Source organism: Tyto alba, unplaced genomic scaffold (assembly GCF_018691265.1).
Source record: "Tyto alba isolate M040663 unplaced genomic scaffold, T.alba_DEE_v4.0 Super-Scaffold_45, whole genome shotgun sequence".
Classification (NCBI taxonomy): domain Eukaryota; kingdom Metazoa; phylum Chordata; class Aves; order Strigiformes; family Tytonidae; genus Tyto; species Tyto alba.
Window position 1 is genome coordinate 14,823,203 of NW_024881321.1, and position 9,946 is coordinate 14,833,148.

Genomic DNA, 9,946 nt, shown 5'->3' on the forward strand with positions numbered 1-9,946 from the left:
CTCAGTTTCCCAAACAGAAGTGGAGCTGACTCCGAGCTGGGGGAGCTTCAAGAAACTTCTCACAGGGGGCCGCCCCTATAGCCCCCTCCCCACCACCAAAAAAACTTCACTACTCACTCAACCCAGGACATACTTGATTCAATCTTCCAGTCTGTTGAGGTGTCTCTGTATGGTGGCTCTTCTGGTGTATCTTCTTTTCTTTTCAGTTTAGTGTTACCTACAGACTTGGTGAGGATTCATTCAATCTTGTTTCCCAGATAATTTAAAAAAAAATGGAGATTCGGTATCAAACCCTAAGGAACTCCACATTTAACCAACTGTCAGTTCAACTCTGAACCATTTACCACCTGCTTTTAAGCTAGATTTAAGGTTGTTAGTTCATCCAGCTCTCCACTCATATTACGGTACATTTCTCCAGTCCTATTTTACCAGCCTGTCAACAAGGATTACATGGGACACTCTGTCAAATAAACAATTATTCACTCAGAATTTATTCTCTTATTCTTCTAGAAGGTATTTCATCAGTTGCTTTATCATTCCTTATTCAGATGGATACTGGGGGACTGACTTTACACATAAAAACTGAGGCATAGAAGACACTGGATACCTCAGCTTTTTCTGTGTTGTTTGCAACTATCTTGACAACCCTGTTCAGCAGTGAACCTACATCTTCCAAGTACTTCAATTTAATTTCTGAGCATGAAAAGTAGCAAATAAAAATTCAGTAATAAATGAAACATACAGATTGTTGGCATTCTGGTTTAGATGTTCATGTGTGGGTTTTTTCCCTACATGTGCAAAATAAAGTTTATCAATTTTCTACCTTCAAAGCACCAACTGTTTGTAATTCCACAGTTTAAAAATCATAAATTTCATTTTATTTTCAGCAGTAGTCATGTAATGTGGTCACAGAACAGTAAATAAAGACATGACAAATCAAAAAGTTGTATTTCTAGGTCAGAGCATTTTTTATCTAATGCAATATATCTATTGTTTCACTAGAACCTTCTACATTAAAAGTCACATAACTCCATTAGCCTATGTTTCGTAAAACAAACAAGCAAACAAAGCAGAACAACAATAATAACAACAAAAACCTTAAAGAACAAAACCCCCTTAAATTGTTCTGAATATTGAACAGAATTTAAAAGTAACATGCCTGATTTAAGACAGTCAAAAGACATAACACCTTTAGTAGCCAAAGACATTTTTCCTTTTAATTCTTATGAATTTAAATCAGGAATGTCAACTTTCTAAACTAACAATATAATTGCAAGTTAACATATTAAACTATAAAAACTGTCTCTATTATTATGGAAATAGGCTATAGAATCTGGCAAAAAGGAAAGGTTTGTGAGTTTGTTGAATCGTTATGAATGAGATTTCAGGAAATATTTTTATCATTTAAGTTACCTCGGGGTCTGAGCAGTAAATGGTTTCAGGGCTAAATAATGGATTAGGTCATATTCAGTTTTTTCAAGCTTCATAAGATCAAACTAGCTTTTAAAACGTGTTTCTTATTGTTATAAAGGTGGACAAAAAATCATAACAAGTTAAGCTATTAAAACTTAACTATTTCTTCCATGTTACTTAGTTGAAAAAAGGTTTTCATGAACTCTTATGTTTTTAGTAACTAATATCCTGAAAGATAAAACATCATCAGAAGTCAAATCCAATGAAGATGTAAATACTCCAATAAAAATGTAGATTTTTCCAATTTCAAAGCCCATCTTCCTCTCAGATTGTTTTATCATATTTTTTCCATGAAATATTCGCTAGAATTTTTTGTTTTCTTAGCCATAGTGGTCTTGATATCACACAATTTTTGAGACATCCAGCCACCTTATACATCTTGTTCATTCACAGAGCAGTCAGTGATGATATATGTCATCTGTCATACCTTAATGGGGAAATACTAATAGTCTTTAAAATATATGGGAACCAAATAAGGTTTCTATGCTTCATCACTGGTGGATGTGGCACTAATTTTATCAGTGCACAACACAGCGTAAAAGCAATAAAAATTGGAAAAAACAAGTCAGAGCTTTGGAGGAATGAGGGTAGAAAAGAGAAACTCAGCAGTGAGAAACGGAAAACCAAAAAGAAAATTTATTTCAGAGTAAAATATTACCCAACAACAAACAAACACAGAAGACATTGAAGAATATGCAAAATTAAATTATAACTGCAAGAATTCACTTTGGGTTTTATTATTTTGAACTGCTGCAAGCTGAGAGGATTTATAGAATAGAATAGAATATATTATTTCAATTAGAAGGGACCTACAATGATCATCTAGTCCAATTGCCTGACCATTTCAAGGATGACCAAAAGTTAAAGCATGTTATCAAGGGCATTGTCCAATTTCCTCTTAAACACTGACAGAGTTGGAATATCAACCACCTCTCTAGGAAGCCTGTTCCAGTAATTGACCACCCTCCCAGTAAAGAAATGTTTCCTAATGTCCAGTCTAAACCTCCTCTGGCATAACTTCGAACCATTCTCACACATCCTATCACTGGATACAGGGGAGAAGATCTTAGCACCTCCCTCTCCACTTCCCCTTCTCAGGAACCCGTAGAGAGCAATGATGTCCCCTCTCAGCCTTCTTTTCTTTAAACTAGAAAAGCCCAAATTCCTTAGCCACTCCTCATAGGACATGCCTTCCAGACTGTTCACCAGATTTGTTGCCCTCCTCTGGATGCATTCAAGTACCTCAACATCTTTCTTACATTGTGGGCCCCAGAACTGCACACAGTGCTCAAGGTGAGACCACACCAGTGCTGAAAACAGAGATAATCACCTCTTTGGACCAGCTGGTTATGCCGTGTTTGATGCATCCCAGGATGTGGTTTGCCCTCTTGGCTGCCAGGGCACACTGCTGAGTTGTATTGAGCCTGCTGTCAACCAACACACTCATTTATTATTGAACAGCATCTGTTCCATGATCAGGTACTCATTAAACACAGTCTCATGAACTAACAGCCAGGAAATGCTATAATGTATATTTTTTTAAAAGTATATATACCACTAGATGGACATACATGACTTTAGTCATAAGTCTCCAAATGGTCTAACCTGCTGTTTTATATATTTTAAAAGATTCTTTTTTTTTTCCAAAGACAAACAGAAAATAATTAGACTTTCACCAGAAATCTGTTCTTCCCAAATGGCATGCGAGAAACAGAAATCTTGTCAATTAAATCTTTACTTGGATTTTATTTTCTCTCATAGGTGTTTTCGGAAAGGGGACTCAAAACTTATGCTATGAAAAACGTTGCAAGTACTTTATTTGAACTAACAGGACACTAGCTTTTAGTAGTAGTTTACTTTTATTGTTCAGTTAAATATCCACCAGATGTCAGTACATACTTGAAGAATCATCTAAGTTGTGTCACAGAGATGTTTCCAATGCAAATCTGAACCTTTTGATACATAATACAGAAGTAAAAATTTGAATGACATTGATGGTGCTGCCAAAAAGTGCAAAATAGTGCAAAGAAAATCCTTGTATTTTTTAAATGAGAGAAAAAAAAAATAGAGTTTTGATTCTTTATTGTTCTATATCTAGCATTTGTTTTTCTACTAGATGGTTAAAACTTCTCTTAGTTTTTTATTTGTGAAAGTAAAAAAAAAACGGAGCAGAGAATTGCACTGTACACACTGTGGCCATTCAAATTCTTAAATATGAGAGATGAGGAAAAAAGGAGAGATCTAGACTTCTTCAGTCTTAATAAAAGAAGGCTAAGGAATAGTTTTATTGCCCACTTCAAATATTTAGTAATTTGTTATAATGTAGAAGGAGACAAACTGTTCTCAGACAGACACAGCTATAGGATGTAGGTTAATGGATACCAGTTGCAATATGGAAAATTCTGATTTGATATCAGGAAAAAAACCCACTATGACATACAAATGAAGGTAATCAGACACCGGAATCAGTCATCCAAAATCTTGTGGAATCTGTCTTCACAGATATACAAAAATTAACTGAACAACATCATGAGCAACCTCATCAAACTTAGAAATTAGATCCAGCTTCAAAGCTGATCTATCAGTGTTTGTAGCAGATGACCTCCAAGGGCCATCTCCAACCTAAATTATTCTGTGGTTTTATTTCGGTAACGTTTCAGAAGCAGGATACATTAAGGCATGTAAAATGTCACTAGGCTCCAATCTGCTGGCAGATTTTTATTTTTTTAAGACAGGTTATAAAAATAAGCAAATAAGCCTCCTGCCTATCTCAGTCAGGTATTTACTCTCAGGCACTTGGCAGCTGCATTGAGATGCCTCAGTGATTTTCTGTATTTCTTTGTATGACGTATCTCTACATAGAAGAGTCAGGAAAAATCAGTGAACTCTTCTCAGTGAGAGTTTAGTTTTTGAAATGTCATTATTTAATTTTGTTTCATTATAAAACTGACAACTTTGTTTTATTTACTGACACAGTATTAAATAAGCAGCATTAATCCAGTGATTTTTAACTACAACTTCAGTTAGAAAGTAGTTTCAGGATCTAATTTGCCTTGTTTGAAGTGTTTAAGAGTATACACTGAACCATCACCAAAAAAAGAAAAAAAAAAGTCTAAAATTACTATCTACCTTAAATAAACAGATATTTTCACTGTCTGTAAATAGAAAAATTTTAAAAATATAATCACTTTTTAATGAAAATGAATCTATGGATACCTAACAGTGATCAAATATATTTTGCTCTCAAAATTATGAATGTATTAAAGAATAATTTCCTTCCTATTTTTTTTTTTTTGCCAAGTTATTCTTAAAAAATCTTCAGATAAAATTAAAAATTCTGAACACGTAATTAATTTCCCACCATTTCCCAAATTTTGGTAATGATAGGTCCCGTCATCCTCAGTATTTCTTACAGCACATCGTGTACAAACTAATATGAATTATTTATTATTGATTTGAAAACATTGGTGTGTGGCCCAGAAAAATTGGCAACAATATTCTTATTGGTTTTGGTTTGTTTTTAGTTTATTTCCTGAATGATTATTTCATGTTATTTTTAAAAGAATACTGTTATTTTGCCCATAAGATTTATCAGTGCCTTATATGACCTAAAACCAGATGAAGGCTATCAGATACACAGCCCTTAACTTCAACGTAAAAGAAAATTTCATTATTTTCTTTTCAAAAGAAATGGAAATTACATTTTGTATATTATTTCTAAAATAATAATGTAATTTCTTTGATTCATAGAACGGACATACAGTTTTCTGATGGTGATCCCTGGAGGCACAAAACAATCTCCACAGAGGCCTTGAACAGTTGCAATATTTCCCACTACTGATTTTCTCCACAGAGGCTGAAAGCTGCTCAGTGTAGCAGTCAAAATGTTTAATACTGTCTGAGAACAGTGTGTTGTACCCCAGGGATGTATTGATTCAGAGCCTAACAGCTTTTGTTTGCAAGCCTTAGGCAAAAATTAGAGGTATTAGGTTACTGTCCTGAGAAAACCAGAGCCTATTTCCCCACAGGCATTGGTCCCCACTGGTGCAGTATGAGATGACAACCATTTTATCTCATTTATCATGTTGCTCTACTTCTCGGGATTCCACCTAGAGCAAGTCTGCTGATTTTTCAGCAGTCAGAAGAAGCAGGCTTGGGTGTTTATGTTTTCTGTTTTGGGTGGAAAGCTTGTTTGGGTTTTTTTGTTTGTTTGGTTGGTTGGTTAGCTGGCTGCAGGTTTTTGGTTCATTTTTGTTTTTTTCTTTCTCTAACCACATCAAAGTTCTTATTTTTTTCAACATCAGGATAACTGAAAACCCATATGACTCATGTTCCAGCCATTTCACTGCCTCAGCTTATTTGCGTAAACAATTCATAGCCTACTTCCTTGGTTTACCCTGGTGTGACGGATGCACTTCATATGCAACACCTAAAGATATAACAGTTTTTTGTTTGAAATGACTGTACAAAATCTGTCTATATTTTACTTCAGTCTAGTTTGCCTTTACAGTTCCCAAGAACATTATACCACATAACAAGGATTTTATTTCCTTTTTATTATTTTAAGAATATCATCATATCTACAGTATATATATTTTCTGCCAAAAAACTTCTCCATTGAAAAATTTTACAACATTTGCAAAGATAAACATATAAACTGTGAAGTACAGTTTAAGATCTGGGAATATTTCCTGGTTTTCAAGGATAACTTGTACCATATGGGTACAGTCTATGTGTGTTTACCTGTAATTAAAAATAAATACATGTATTTCCCAGCACTCTTATGAAATGAATTAGACTCAATAAAATACACAGCCTAATCAAAACATTAAAATTTTATTAATTCATTATGAGAGGTAGTAAAGGTAAGTCAAAAATAATTGAGCCTACTCTGCTGTTATATTGAATTTTAACTGGAAGGCTTCCAGGGTAAGATAATGCTATCTTTTTTTTTTTTTTTTTATAACATAAGTAAAATAAAATGTGTCTGCATGCTGAAGTAAGACTATAAGGCATTTTTTATTGACATGAGATTTAATGTCACAGTGTAAAAATGAAACATATCAATGCTTTCTGACTGCTGAAACTAGTGACTTAGATGACACAATATTTTGATGAAAGAAAACAAAAGGCAAGTTAGGGAAGCAGGAAGACAGATGTTTCAGGTTTTTGCTTAGAATACTGATTAGAATGCAGGAGTCTTAGTGACCATTGGGTTTACATAAAATTGAAAGGAGACATTTACACAAATATATGCAAATACAAGAGTACAGCACAGATCAAGACAGTGATATATATATTCTCATGAAATTTACAAGGGCTTTCTCCGGAGTTGCAACAGTCTCCATGTTTCATTTCTGAAGCTAACAGGATGACTTTCCACTTGGAGAAAAAAAGATTAGCAAAATCAGTTCATATGTGCTAGATGCACCAGAAAGCTGGTGGAAGTCAACAGATGATATTATTCATTGACTCCTCTTTACCAGATCTAGTACTTTGATCTCCACAGTTTCACTTAAGAAGTTTCTTCTGTTCTGAAAGGTTCCACTTGTCTTGAAGAGAATATCTTGTAATAAAAACTCTGAAGTTTATCATCAGTATTATATCGCTAGAAATGTGATTCTACTAAACATATCAAGATTGACTATTGATTCCACATACCAGGTTTTTTTGTTAAAGTGTTATTACAGTAGCAATGACAGCAAATGACACCTGTGTATGTTATAATGTCTACAGGGTGATGACAGTAGTAATGCTGGATATTCAGGACTTCAGAAATATTTAGTTATAAAAATATTTAGTTTAGTTACAAAAAAAATTGATATAAACACAAATTCTAGGTAACTGCTTAAATAGCTCTGTATTACAAAATATATTTTAATATTTTTAATGTGAAGAAAAGATTCAGAAATTCAGTCAATGTTTCCAAACAGCTATTCATAGTAATTAAAAATGTTTTTGTAATGATCATGCTCGGATCTTTTGTTCTTTTTACTAGAAATTTCAGCCACATTTTTCTAAAAGCTCTTTTATTCCTTCTAGTCAATGGTCTGTGGTATAGAAACATTTGTTTTAATTTTTGGCTGATATCTCTCTGAGCTTTAAAGACACGTGTTTTCAATACAGCACTGAAATAGAAGATTTTACACACACAGGACCTTGAAATTCATGAAATAAGAAATGCAAATTTTCCAAAATCTATGTTCCAGAATGGATCAAAGTTTCATCTCATGTAATTCCTTTTTTTCTCAACTAAGAATCTGACCCAGAATCAGTGAATGTAATTTTTTAATACTTTCAGTTCCTTGACTGTGGAGTAATCCTCTATCAAAAAGGATTTTTCTACAAGTCTTTTTCAGTCCACACCACTGTCTTAACAATATTGAAGGGGTGAGTTGATATCAGTCACTAGTAAACGATGTGTTCTTTGACTATACAGGTTTAAACAAGACACTACACTGAGGCTCATAAAGGGAAAATATTCAATATATTTATGATGTTTATTCTGAATGTCCAAAATATATAAAAAATTCCTCTTTTTTTTTTTTTTTTTCCTCAAGTAACTGCTGCCTAATGTAAGTATATATTTATGTCAAGATGTGTCAAAACATTTATCAAATCAGGTTAGTTCTATCATCTTTATTTTATAGATTGGAAAAAATGGTATATAAAGCAGATTTATTTCCAGTGACAATGGTCATAGTGTAGCTTGAGGCCAAAAGTGAGTCCTTTACTGAATAACAACAAAACTCCTACACATTTATTAACCTGAATCATTCAAATAAACCTTGTAGGCAACACAAATTATTAGAGTCCGTCATAATATGCATAGCATAACTATTTCTATACATGGGCAAAACAAGCAGAGATGCTCAAGCCCTGTATGATGTTCCACTTCTATCATTAGTCTTGTTTTCTACCTAGACTAGGAGATGCTTCCTTGTATAACAGTAATATTCTGCAAAACAATTCCAAAGTTACTTCCATTTGAACTTGTAATTATCTAAAATAAGAGAATATTTCCTTATTTTAAACAAAGTGAAAGACAGCTTTTCAGTCTTCCCTAGATTTGAAAGCCTTTAATTTCTCATTTCCTACTGTATGTCTTCACGTCTAATATTATATTGTGGTGGTTTTTTTCTCCTTTACTTATTTTTCTCTTTCTGTTTTATCCCCAAGCAAACTCACTAGGTCCACATTAGAAATTACAAGAACATTGAAGGATCTGACAAGTTTAACAGCACAAACACACAGCTAGAGCACCTAACGAATTTACTTTTTTTTTTTTAAAATTAACCCTGTGTGACTAATATCTTTTAAATTTGTGCCTACATATTATGCACTTTTAGTCACTTTTCTCCCTTTGTCTATCAAATCTTTATCAAAAGTGCAACAGAAGATCCTTGAACTACCTATCTAAATGAGAGATTATCATTATTATGAGACATGTTAAAATTTCAGGTTAAACATGCCCCCAAGTTTTAAAAATGCCAAGCACAGGGGAACTATTTGATTGTGGTCAGTCCCGTCTCTTTGTCTGCCATTTGCCTGAATTCTTATTTAAATTATTATGCGCAGTTCCTGACAAAGTATTTTTTCCCAGGAAAAAAAAAAAAAAAAAAAAAAAAGAAAGAAAAAAGAAAAAAAATAATTTAATAAAAATAAGTTCAAATCTTGACATCTTGGGTTCATCTTAATATACAAATACATAAATATATTACGGAATGATTTAATAAGCTCTATATGAACTATGCATTTACCTTCTGCAGATTAGAAGATCAACCAAAATGTTTTGCATAAGTATAATGCAAAAGATGCTTTTTTCATTCAGAATTCCCTTTTGCCTGTATTTTTATAGAAGAAATATAACTTGTTCTTGAAAAAACCCCACCAATTGTATTGTGTGACTCAGAATTAAGACTACCTTCCATGTAATGTAAAAGTACTTGCTGTAGCATAAAAGAAATTAAACTCAGTTCCAAGCAAATTTAAATCTTTTCATATTCTCGAGGGATTGTGCTGTCTAGAATAAATTATTTTAACCTGGTTTCTTCCTATGTTTTAAATACTTCAAGGCACTAGATAAGGCAAATGTTGGCAGTACACAGTGAGCACTGCTGCAGGCCAAACCCATGAGTTTCCTGTCACTGCCTGTGACTTTTTCTGTGATTTTTTTTTTTTTTTTTTTAACAAGTTTTGAATAATCAGTTTTCAATGTTTAATTCGAGTTCAGCCAAAAATTCGGCTTGGGTTTCCCCTAAGCCTATCTGTGAAACAGACAGTTGAAATCTGGGAATCCATTCCTTCAAAAACTCTGCAGAATTAATTAGATGAACCTGTGTAATGGGAGGGATTGAAGGTTGGAGTGAGAGGTTATACTTATTACTGGGACAGTATGGGGGAAAAAATTATACTGTTTCACAATACATTGTGCTCATTAGAATTCCAGTTGTATAACAGCATAATAACTGGA